This window comes from Podarcis cretensis (genome assembly GCF_951804945.1).
Source record: "Podarcis cretensis genome assembly, chromosome: 15".
NCBI classification, from domain to species: domain Eukaryota; kingdom Metazoa; phylum Chordata; class Lepidosauria; order Squamata; family Lacertidae; genus Podarcis; species Podarcis cretensis.
The window spans coordinates 36,098,837-36,110,135 of record NC_137185.1 but is presented as its reverse complement, the minus strand read 5'-3'; the positions used below and the strand labels follow the sequence as shown (position 1 = coordinate 36,110,135).

General features: G+C 45.5%; 1 long non-coding RNA gene across 1 annotated transcript; it reads right to left on the bottom strand.

Moving 5' to 3' along the window:
- Positions 1-305: 305 nt before the first annotated feature.
- LOC307204010 lies at positions 306-10,319 on the bottom strand. The gene is made up of 4 exons (XR_013833450.1): positions 10,048-10,319; positions 9,748-9,848; positions 2,243-2,465; positions 306-678 (listed from the first exon to the last, which is right to left on the bottom strand). It is a non-coding gene; the product is annotated as an uncharacterized lncRNA (long non-coding RNA).
- Between the last annotated feature and the right edge of the window lie 980 nt (positions 10,320-11,299).

The following is an 11,299-nucleotide window of genomic DNA, read 5'->3' as shown; positions in this document are numbered from 1 at the left end:
CTCCCCCTCTAAAACAAGGTGCGTCCTATGGTCGGGTACATCCTATAGAGCAAAAAATACAATAATTGAACACGTGATGTAGCACACGCATATCATCTTTGTGAAGGCTCAGCCCCCTCAAATATTTTATTGAGGAAGCCAAACTTATTGATCACTTCTTATTATTTTTTTTAAAAAATGACTCAAAATAACTTACAGAAATAAATAGTATATACATCACAACCTGCATAAAATAATTCACACATAAATCTAAAACACATTCATTTTTTTTAAAGAAGGGATTAAAGGAGTAATTAAGACATCCCAATCACTGAAGGAGGCCATAGGTAATTAAAAGTCAAAGTTTGGCAGAAAATAAATCCTTTTGCTTAGTGCTTAGTGCCTTAAGATGTGTAATGATGGCGCCAGGCAAGCATCCCTAGGGAGAGCATTCCACAGTCTGGGAGCCACCACTGAAAAGACCTAATCGCATGTTGTCATCCTCCAGACTTTCCGTGGAGAGAGCACACTGAGAAGAAAGTACTTCTTCACACAGATTGTTGGAATCAGTCTGTCTTGGGAGACTATGGAGTGTGTGCTGGGGAATTTCAGGGCCTGCTGTGGCTGCAGAGACAGGTAACTCTGGGTCTGGAAACCAAGCCTTATGAGGAGTGCTTGAAGGAGCTGGGCACGTCTAGCCTGGGAAACAGGAGAATGAGAGGAGATATGATAGCCATCTGCAAATATTGTATGGCCTTTCACATGGAAGAGGGAACAAGCTTGTTTTCTCCTGCTCCAGAGGGTAGGACTCAAACCAATGGCTTCAAGTTACAAGAAAGGAGATTGCGACTAAACAAACGGAAAAACTTTCTGACAGTAAGAGCTGTTCACCAGCGGAACAGCCTCCCTCAGAAGGTTGTGGACTCTCCTTCCTTGGAGGTTTTTTAGCAGAGGTTGGATGGCCATCTGTCATGGATTCTTTAGCTGAGATTCCTGCATTGAAGGGGGTTGGACTAGATGACCCCTGGGTCCCTTACGACTCTACCATTCTATGATTCTATTAACTCATAACTGCTGCCTCCTGTGTTGTTTTTGATACATGAGCAGCAACCAAGTGACCTCTCTGGGGTGCAAGCCTGGCAGTGTGTAAGGAAGTCCGGAGCTGTCCAGACAACAAGACCCCCTCTCAGCCTTGCTGATGTGGTCCATAGGAAAGCAGAGCAATATGTTTGGCACCAGCTCAGCTGCAGGAGTTGCTGGAAGGAGGCATGCAAGGGCCATCCAACCATTTTAGGGACCTCACTCTGGATTTGTGTAGGCTTTGCTCCTTAGCCTTTTCTTCTCTCAAATATGTCCCACAACGCAGTGGGTATGGATTTTTCCTCAGGGTTTGCTCCCAAAGCCTTTCTTAAAAAAAGAGTACAGCCACAAAGCAGTGGAGGTTTAGGACCAGAGTTTTCCTTCTCCTAGGTGGGCTACCTTCCCAGGGTGGTGAGTCCCATCTGCCCCTCATTTTCTTCTACAGTACATGCAAAAACTGCCTTCTTGATCGTGGGATCCACTATTGGTCTCATCCACTGGTGTCAGGCACAGGGTAACAGGCATGTTCCAGCAAGCAGCAATGTTGCTCCCGCAACCTGGGGCGGGGTCCAGCAGCCTTTTATCTCTGCTGTGGTAACTGCTGGTCCTGATCCCCCAATGACTCACCTCCCTGTCTCGCCCAAAGGCGAGCACTCCTCCTGCGAGTACTCAGGTCTCTCCTTCTCTCAGACCTGAGTCTCTGCAGCTCGGGAGATGTCAGTGGGTTACTAGACCCAGAGGCCGCCTCAGCCTCTCTTGACCCAACTGGTAGTGGAGCAACTGTAAGTGATGGCCCAGCTGGAGGCAACAAGGTCATCCCCACATCTGGAGCCAGGGGAGTTTCAGGCCCCTGACTCGGCCCAGCTGGTGCTTGTAGCAAGGGAACCTGTGCAGACTGGGGCTCTTCAGAATCAGGCCCCAGACTCGGTTCAGCTGCCACCTGAGGCAAAGGATCTAGTGTGGACTGAACTCCTCTGGCTCTGATTCCAAGCCTGAGTCCCAGGCCATCATACCTGGTGCCTATAGTGATGACCAAGAACTTGATGGACTTTAAAAGGACATTAGACAAGTCCATGGAGGATACAGCTACCAATGGTCACTAGTCATCATGGCTATGTGGTACCTCCAGTACCATTTGCTGGGGGATTATGGGTGTGAGTGTGCTATTGTGCGCCCAACCTACTTGTCAGTTTTCCAGACATATCTGACTGGCCGTTCACTGTGAGACCAGAAGGATGAACTGGGTGGGACTTTGGACTGATCCAAAAGGCCTCGTTCTATGTTCTTCTGCTTAAACCTGGTAAGTTATGCATACAAAGCACACGCTCCATCACTGAGCAATGACCATTTCCCCAGGGAGGAATGGCGAGTGGGTGAGCACAAAGAGCTTGCCTCCTCAACATCAGCTGCAGTGGAAATTGAAAAGGTGAGAAATGGAACAAAGGGTAAGAATCAATTTCAGAAGAGGTCTGGAAGAGACTGGGAAACCCTGTCATGAAGCCTTCAAGGCTAGATCCTGCAATATATGGGGTGAACAGGAACGGGGAATTATGATGGGCAGTTGGAAAATCATGAGCAGAACTAAGCGGAAAGCATCAGGAGGACCCAGAATAGGAAGTAGCTGATTAAAGGACCAGGAAGTCTCTTGCAGGAAATTTGCAGCAGAAATCTCTTCCTTCCTCAATATATGAAGATCAGATTTGAAACAGAAAGGATATGCCCTGCCAAAATAAAGTACCCTTCTGAACAAAGTGTTTCTTTAAAAGCACAGGTGTGACTTTGACAACAGGATACCATGACGGGCATCTTCTACCATGGTCCCTGCGGAATGTGAAGCATCATCTATTGGTTGCTTCAGACATAGCATTTTGCCCAGGATTTCCCAGACCCACAAGATCAGGCCCTGTTATTCCTCAGTTCCTGTTTTCACCTGTTTCAGTTCTTTTATCATGCTGCTTGTTTTTATTACAAAGTTTCACTAGCTCTATGTTGTTTTTGTAGTCCAAAGTCTCCGGGATTCTTTGGGGGCAGCCACAACTGCTTAAAGTGGTGTGATACTGCTTTAAATATATACTGTGCATGGAGCCAAAGTGTCCATCATATCCTGGCTTTTCAAAAGGCTTTTCAAAAAAATAATAATAACTGTTTTAGGATATGTGTAATGAGAAAACATGAGTTTGCCACTGATGATGATAGCTTCCTTCAAAGAGTTAGGGCATTGGCCACCACAAAAATCACTTGGGGAAGTCAGTGTTACTCCTTTATCCATCATTACTGACATGTTTCCTGTGCTAGTGACTCTGTAGACAGGTCTGTTATTGATGGACCTTTTCCAGTGGTCTCTTGCCATCACTTACAGCCTCTGTGTGTGTGTTTTTTTTCTTTCATTCTTTCAAGTGAAAAAACAAAACAAAACATTGGTTATCATTGGGGTGGGTGGAGAAGCCCTTTTGAAAGCCCATTTTTTGTTGTGTGGAATGCCTTTAAACTACTGGAACAAGGCCGGAAATATGTGCAAGGCGTGACGGACACCCTAATCTATGTGTTCAACACGGAAATCTCACCAACATGTAATTACAAGTTGCTGAAAGATCTTAAATGCAGGAGAGGGAGAGGGGGAGAGAAAACAAAGTCCCTCATTGGGCGGAATTGCATTTCAGTGCACGGAGCCCAAATGACTGCATGAAAGTTTGAGCACTGGGTAGCCAAAGAAGTCGCTTGTTCCGCAAAACAGCAAACTTCACCATGTGCAGCTTTCCCCATCCCTGTCCATCATGGGCCTGATGGGAGAAACAGTACCAGATAAAAATTTCCCTTCTGTTTTATGCCTTAAGGTACATGAGGCCTCTTATTGGCCTGGAATTTAATAGGAACATAATTGGTAGGAAAGATGTCCTCTCAAGGAACACTCTCCCTACTGGAACTGTTGTCTCTTTCTTTTTATCATTCCTGTCAATACCAAAGTTCTGGCTTACGTGCCAATCATTATGTCCACAAAACGGTACCATGCAGAAGAAAGAAAAGGGGTATCAGCAGGCTCAGAAGAACACCAAGGCTTGCAAACACGTGAGAGTGTGTGTGTGTGTGTGTGTGCGCGCGCGCGCGCGTGTACATGTGGAGCCTCCTTACATGGGGAAAAGGGAAAGTGGGAAGCAGCAGAGTTCAGATCTGGAACTGGGAGCTGCTCAGCCAAGCCTCAAGTCAGATCCAAAGTGCAAAGGGAGGAAGATTATACTGTCTGCAGGAAGAAGAGGAGGAAGCAGGAAATGCAGGGGAATTTGAGCAAGGGCAGAGGGCAGAAAGGAAGTGAGAGGTTTGTTTGAAGGCACTTTATCACTTCCATGCCCTGCCCCATTTTGTTTTTTTCCTGGAGCTGGCACTACTTCCCACACCAACATCCTTCCCGTTTCCAAAGGGGTGAGGGCGGTCTGGAGCCTAGCTGTCAACTTTCCCCTTTCTTGCAACGAATCCTATTCAAAATAAGTGAATTTCCCTTTAAAAAAGGGAAACGTTGACAGCTGTAGTCTGGAGAGCAGCCACAGTGTGGGGTCCCCCCCACAAGGCCCAAGGCAAGCTTTGCCTCACATGATTCGACAAATAACAACATATTTCACATTACCGCTCCCATCCTCAAGGTCTTTTCTCTGAAGTTAAGTCCTATTGATTTTGGTAGAGCGAACTTTTAAGTAAGCACACTAAAGATTACAGCCTTGTTCTGTTCTCCAGTATATATGGTTCAGCTGTACTTGGAATGTACTTGGGAAAAGTGTCTTTCCTTCAAGGAACCACCAGGGCAAACAGTTGGGTGAGGGGCTGGAGGGGGTGAAGTTATTGTTGAAGGTGGGAGCAATTGCCCTTGCCACGCCTCAACTCTGGAACCCCTTATAAGGGGGAAGAGCCACAGTGGCTTTCCATCCAAGATGACTTCAGGCATATCACATTAGCCAATGATGCACAAAGGAACTGCTACAGTATTTCCCATGGCAGTGGCAGCCAAAGTCCATTGGGTCTGGTAGGGTGTAAGCCAGGAGGACAACAGTAGGTGGCACTAGAGTCAATGGCAGACAGGGATACTCTCATTTTCCTACTCATATTGAAATACTGTCCCTCAATGAGGCCAACCTTAAATTCACAAAATATTGAGGAGTATGCGTACCCCTGCACCCCCCTCCCAAAAAAAGCACTGGTGTTAGTATTTATTACTTACACCCTGCCCATCTGTGTGGGTTGCCCCAGTCACTCTGGGTGGTTTCTGACAGAATATAAGAAACACAGTGAAACATGAAACATTAAAAACTTCCCGATACAGGACTGCCTTCAGATGCCTTCTAAAAGTCAGGTAGCTGTTTATTTCCTTGACATCTGATGGGAGGGCGTTCCACAGAGTGGGCGCCACTACCAAGAAGGTCCTCTGTCTGGTTCCCTGTAACCTCACTTCTCGCAATGAGGGAACCACCAGAAAGCCCTCAGCGCTGGACCAGCGCTGAGCGATGGGGGTGGAGATGCTCCTTTAGGTATACAGGGCCGAGGCCATTTAGGGCTTTAAAGGACAGCACCAACACATTGAATTGTGCTTGGAAACATACTGGGAGCCAATGTAGATCTTTTATTACCGGAGTTACACAGTCCTGGTGGTCGCTCCCAGTCATCAGTCTGGATTAGGTAATTGTATTTTCTGAGTCACCTTCAAAGGTAGCCCCATGTAGAGAGCATTGCAGTAGTTCAAGGAGATAAACAGAGCATGTGCCACTCTGACAAGACGTTTTTAAATGTTATAAACTGCCTTGGGAGAAAGGCAGAATATAAACTCAATAAAAAAATAAATAAGTCTTGTGAGGACTATTTGTCTTCACATGCGAATGGTGTATCATGAGAAAATGGAAACAAGCAGTTTGAACAATCCAAGTGCACCATTTGTGCACCTTGAGTTTTTTATGTTCAAATTACAGACTTGTGAGATGCAAAGAGTGCTTTTAGCACATGGAAATGGGCTAAGTCCTTCACTGTGCCTTCCCCTATGCATAACAATTTTTCAGAGCTAGAAAATCGGTTATTAAATCACTCTGAAAGATCATGTCTAAGAACCTGGGGTGGGGGAAGGCCTTATGTTCTGTTGAGTTAATGTTGGATTTGATTTGATTTCCATTATCCATTTGTTTGCTTTTCCTTTTAAGTCATATACTCTTTTTTTTAAGGCACTTTCTATTGTGTTGCCTTTTCTTTCCAAGAAATCACAAAGGTATGCAACAGGAATATGGAAAGCTGTGTCGTTCCAAATCTACATCATTATTATCTGACTGACTCTCCAAGGTTTTTGACAGGGTCTTTCCCAAAATCACCTGGAGATGACAGGGATTGAACCTGGAAGCTTTTTGTGTTCTGCCACTGAGCTGCAGCCCTTCCTCAGCCACGAGGACTATAAAAAACTGTCTAGTAGGACCAGGCATCGGACTTCGCATACCCCAACCCAAATAACAAGAGACCAATGAGACTGGTTTGGGGTCAAAACAGGCCACAACTTTATCGAATACAGATGAAAGAGGTTTGGCTTGGGCATGGGGCAATCAAAATAATTCCAGCCCACCTGCCAGAAGTGACGCGTGGTCGATCCAGGTGGGGGTTCCTAAAACTTACATCCAATAGGGTGACCCCCGCAGGGACCGCCATCTGGGGGAGTGCCTTCAGCCCTGGCCCCCGCCTGGGCACGCAGACGTAACCATTCCCCCCAGATACCTTTAATGGGATACCCCAGCGTTTGGAGCGGCAGGCAGAGACTACAACCTCCCCTCCAATCCAATCCAAAACTAAGGATTGCCCCAATGCCCAGCCAGTTGTGATGATTGCTATCCAGTAGGCAAAACCACCGGGTCAGTGCCAATTAGCCCAGTGGGCAAATTCCTACCCAGCCCCTTGAAGGATGGCAATCACTGTAGCCACAGCAAAGTCATTGACGATCAGCTTAAACCCAGGGTAGCTGGGCAGGGAAACCCGGCGCAGGAACAAACAGGCTGAGCCCCCAGATGCTGGCTGCTTAAATGGGCAGGGGGCGGATCTGAAGGAAGCCCACCATTGACTGTGTTGGCTCCACCCCTGGCACAGTCCAAGCCCTGGCCTGCCTCCCCATTTGCCAAAGCAGGGAGCAGGTCAGGATACAGTTCCTGATAGGTGGGTGGGGCTTATGCCCTCTCCACCAATCAGGAAGGGCACAGCCGGCTTGAATTCCATGCAGTGAAGCCTCCTCCATCCTGCAATACTGCCGCACGAAAAGGGTGAGCCGGCTTATACATATTTTTCCCTGCGTCAGATGCTCTACCAGTCAGGTTATTGGATGAATTGCCCATATAGTTAGTGCTGTGCTCAGGATAGCAGAAGCAGAGTGTATGTTTAAAAGGAAGGAATCATCAGAAATAATAATTCCCCATAATAGTCGGTTGAACAGCATTCATCATCATCATCTTTGATCTCCTGATGACAGTTTGAGCTGGCAGCTTTCTTGCCAATAAACTAGCGACAGTCCCTGGTCATTGTTTAACTACCTTTCCTCTTGATTGCCAGCTTTGGACACTTTTATTCATTAAGAAAAATGTCCCCTCAAAACAAGGGTGCTTTAATTATTCTTATACATTTAGATGCCTTCAGCAAAATAAACTCTCAGGTAGTGAAGGGACTTTGGAATAAAGTAGACAGTTAAAATAAACCACATCGGAAGAGCAAGTTGGCTAGAGGAATTTTTGGCAATAGGAAACACACACACACATACACAAAATGGGGTGCAATATCTTAGGAACTCTGACAGCCCAGAAACTCCCAAATACATTTTTTGTCTGATATGCCAAAAGTCATAAAGCTGCCCCGAAACCCAGTATCCAACCTCTGGCAGTGGCTAGCGCAACTCATGACTGAAGAAATATGTAATAGCCTAAGATTTAAAACCATATATCAAACGCTTTCAATTGTGTCCATATTTTATTGTTGAAAGGGGATTGTCAGATGAGCCTTTGATCACATTTGATGAAACTTCTTCATATCCCACTGTGTCAGTTCTGCTATGGTGAAGCATTCTGTTTCAGGAGCCAGAATTTAGGGGAATACATAAAGTCAAGAAGCTACATCTGAACTAGTGCAACAAGACTGTTTACATTTTGTCCACCACCTCCCTAGCATAGGGAGGGTATCATTTGGTGCCTCACTTCAGGCATCAAAATGTCTTGGGCCAGCTCCACCATTCAATTTCTCATTGCTCTGGAATCCTCTTACATCACCAGCTATCATCTCATCCCTGTTCCAGCTGCTGAAGAGACAAGCTGCTTAAACAAAACAAAAAACAAAACTGAACAATGACTTATCTCTTCAGCAGCAAGAACAGAGGCTATGAAAATGACCTGAAAAGATCCTGTGTGATTCCTGCCCATGCACAGAACTCATCTCCTTTGGCCATCCAGCCAGCATGACTTAGAGACGTAGGCATTAGTAGATTCAAAACTTTGCATGCCTCAAGTCCATCTGCTGCTTCCTAGTTACATTATGATTCAGAAATGGTACAGAATCATAATCATTGCTGTCTTTGCTCTTGCGAGCTCTAGGTTTTTTGTGGAGCAGGAGGGGACAGGTAAATGGAAGAAATTTGGCTCAACACACACATTTAAAGGTGAATCCACTTAACTGAGACTTCCTGAGACTTCCTCACACAAGCCAAACTTCAGTCAGTCTCTGAAATTCGTATTCCTCTGAATTCTGCGCTACAGTTCTCCAACTGAAACAGGCACTGTCTTGTGAAAATGTGCATATTAGCAGGAATTCACATTAAAATGCTGTAAATGTTCAATGGGTTAGGTTGGTTGGTTGGTTGGTTGGCTGGCTAGTTAGTTAGTTAGTTAGTTAGTTAGTTAGTTAGTTAAAAGGCAGAAAAGTGATGCAGAAATGTGAAGAACTGAAGCACTGGGAAAATAAGAAACTGGGAGAAACCAAAATGGGGCATGTTCACCCATCCGTACCTGTGAAAGGAGTCATTCACATATCATTACCTGCCCCACCTTTGTGCATGCATATTTCTTTGTCATTTTCTTCCAACTTGAATTACTCTTAAGCAATTGTTATGTTTTGCTTTGCTGCTGTTTTCCTTTCCTTTCCTTCCCTCCCTCCCTCCCCAGCTTTGTTCTTGCTTCTCTCCTGAACTTGAATGGCTCCCCTTTGAGGAAAACACACACACACACACACACACACACACACACACAGCCAACTCCCATCCCTGCCATCACCGCCGTTCGGTTCGAATCAGGCTTGCGGTCAGTTTCAGAGAAAGGTCTCACAATGAGGTAGAACTGACAGATCCGACAAGCGGAGTGATTGATTGTGGTTGGGAAAGTGGTACTTGAAGCATGCCATGTGACAAGCCTACTTCGCTCAGGGGAGGCCTGCCAAGTCTTCCTTCCCAGAACTCTGAGCACGTGGGCCCCGGCTGTAATGGGCGGCCGTAGATGCTTAATAATAGCAACATTGTTGCAAACTAAAGCATCTGCCAGGATCTAATATGATTAATTATACAGCTTGCTCGCTCGGCTTTTTTTCTTTTCTTTTCTTCAGGAGGTAGCGGTAACCTAAAACCTGTGTTCTGCGATTTAGGGAAGAAATGGCAAGGCTCTGATTCCTAGGAATGGACGCTCGTAGGTCTGCGATGTGTCTACTCACAGTCAGGAAAGCTCTCCTGGAAGCCTTTTCATCTCCATCCTGCCCAGCCGCTCAGCCAACAATTGCCGTGTGGTGTTCCATTGGCAAATTCCACGCCGTCGCTTAGAAATACATAAAAGGAAGTAGGAAACTGTCAAACAATCTGAGTTATAAATCTGTTAGTGGTGTGGCATGCCAATCAGAGAGGCAGGTTTACTGGGGTTTCAGCGGGTAATTTGTTCCAGATAAGCCATGGGGTTTTTTAATTTTATTTTTAAATATCGTAGCAATTACATCACCCCAAACATACCATGTACTCACCCTTTCAATTTTCCACCCTACGGACTGACAGACTGGTTCAGTCTGTGCTGGCTGATATAATGCTTCCTTTATTCATGAGAATTCATCTGACTGAGGCCATGATTCTCCAAACCACGTACTTCAGGGCAACCTTTGCCAGCCTGGTACCCTGCAGATGTTTTGGACTACAATTCCCATCAGTCCCAGCCAACACGACCATGCTGCTGGAGCTGATGGGAGCTGTAGTCCAGGAACATCTGCAGGGCATCAAGTTGGCAAAGTCTGCTTCAGAGTAATCATGCAGAACGCACTGAACTGAACATGGAGAGAAAGGCCTGAGGGCTGGACTCAAGGACTTCAAGCCCACAGAAATTCAACCAGTGAATTTGTTCCCAAATATAAAATTGCAGAAGCCTCCCTTTGGGGAAACAGGCTAACCATAATTGAAAATAATATATTGCTTTGCACACCTCAATTATCCGACTGCTGAGGTTCCAGCACTTACTTTGGGATTTGGTTTCCTTGGATTGGGTTACTGGAGACTGATTGGTGTTTTGTAATATAATATTTATTTACACATATATGCCAAAGGAACTTCAGAGGAAGAATACAATGTGAAACAGCTGAATTATAATTCATCAAGAAGTTTGATGTCATCACTTGTGGGTTACATTGAGACATGTTTCACGTAGCTCACCAATGCCAGAATATTTGTGCTATCTAGGCCTGTTTCTTGCAAACGGTTCCCTGCCAAACTACAAGTACTGATAAAATCATCCCAGCAGTTATCACCAGCCTGCTACTGCGTAAGGATAAAGGTATACTTAAAGGTATGTCTCATTGCCATTCAACTCCAGCTTTACCATTTATATTCTTATATATCTGCCAAGTAAGATATATTGCACCACCGGAGGCCACCTTTTAATTCTCATTGTCAGCTGGAATTGAGCTTCAGGTACCGCCAGGTGTACCCAATGCTAGTTCAACTCAGAGTGGAGCCATTGAAGTCAATGGACATTGCTGATTCAGGTTCAATACTTCCAACGGGTCTACTTTAAGAAGAACTTAGTTGGCGACAACTAATATAACCACATGTGTCCAGATTCCCCACACACACACACACACACACTTATTTTACCATCCATCCATTTAGATTGATAGAAACCTTTGGAGATAGGAACTTGACCATCTTGCCAACTCCATAGAGCACCCCATAGGTTGATGGCATCATATGTCATGATAATCAGGGCCGGCCCTACTGTTTGACTGTAAT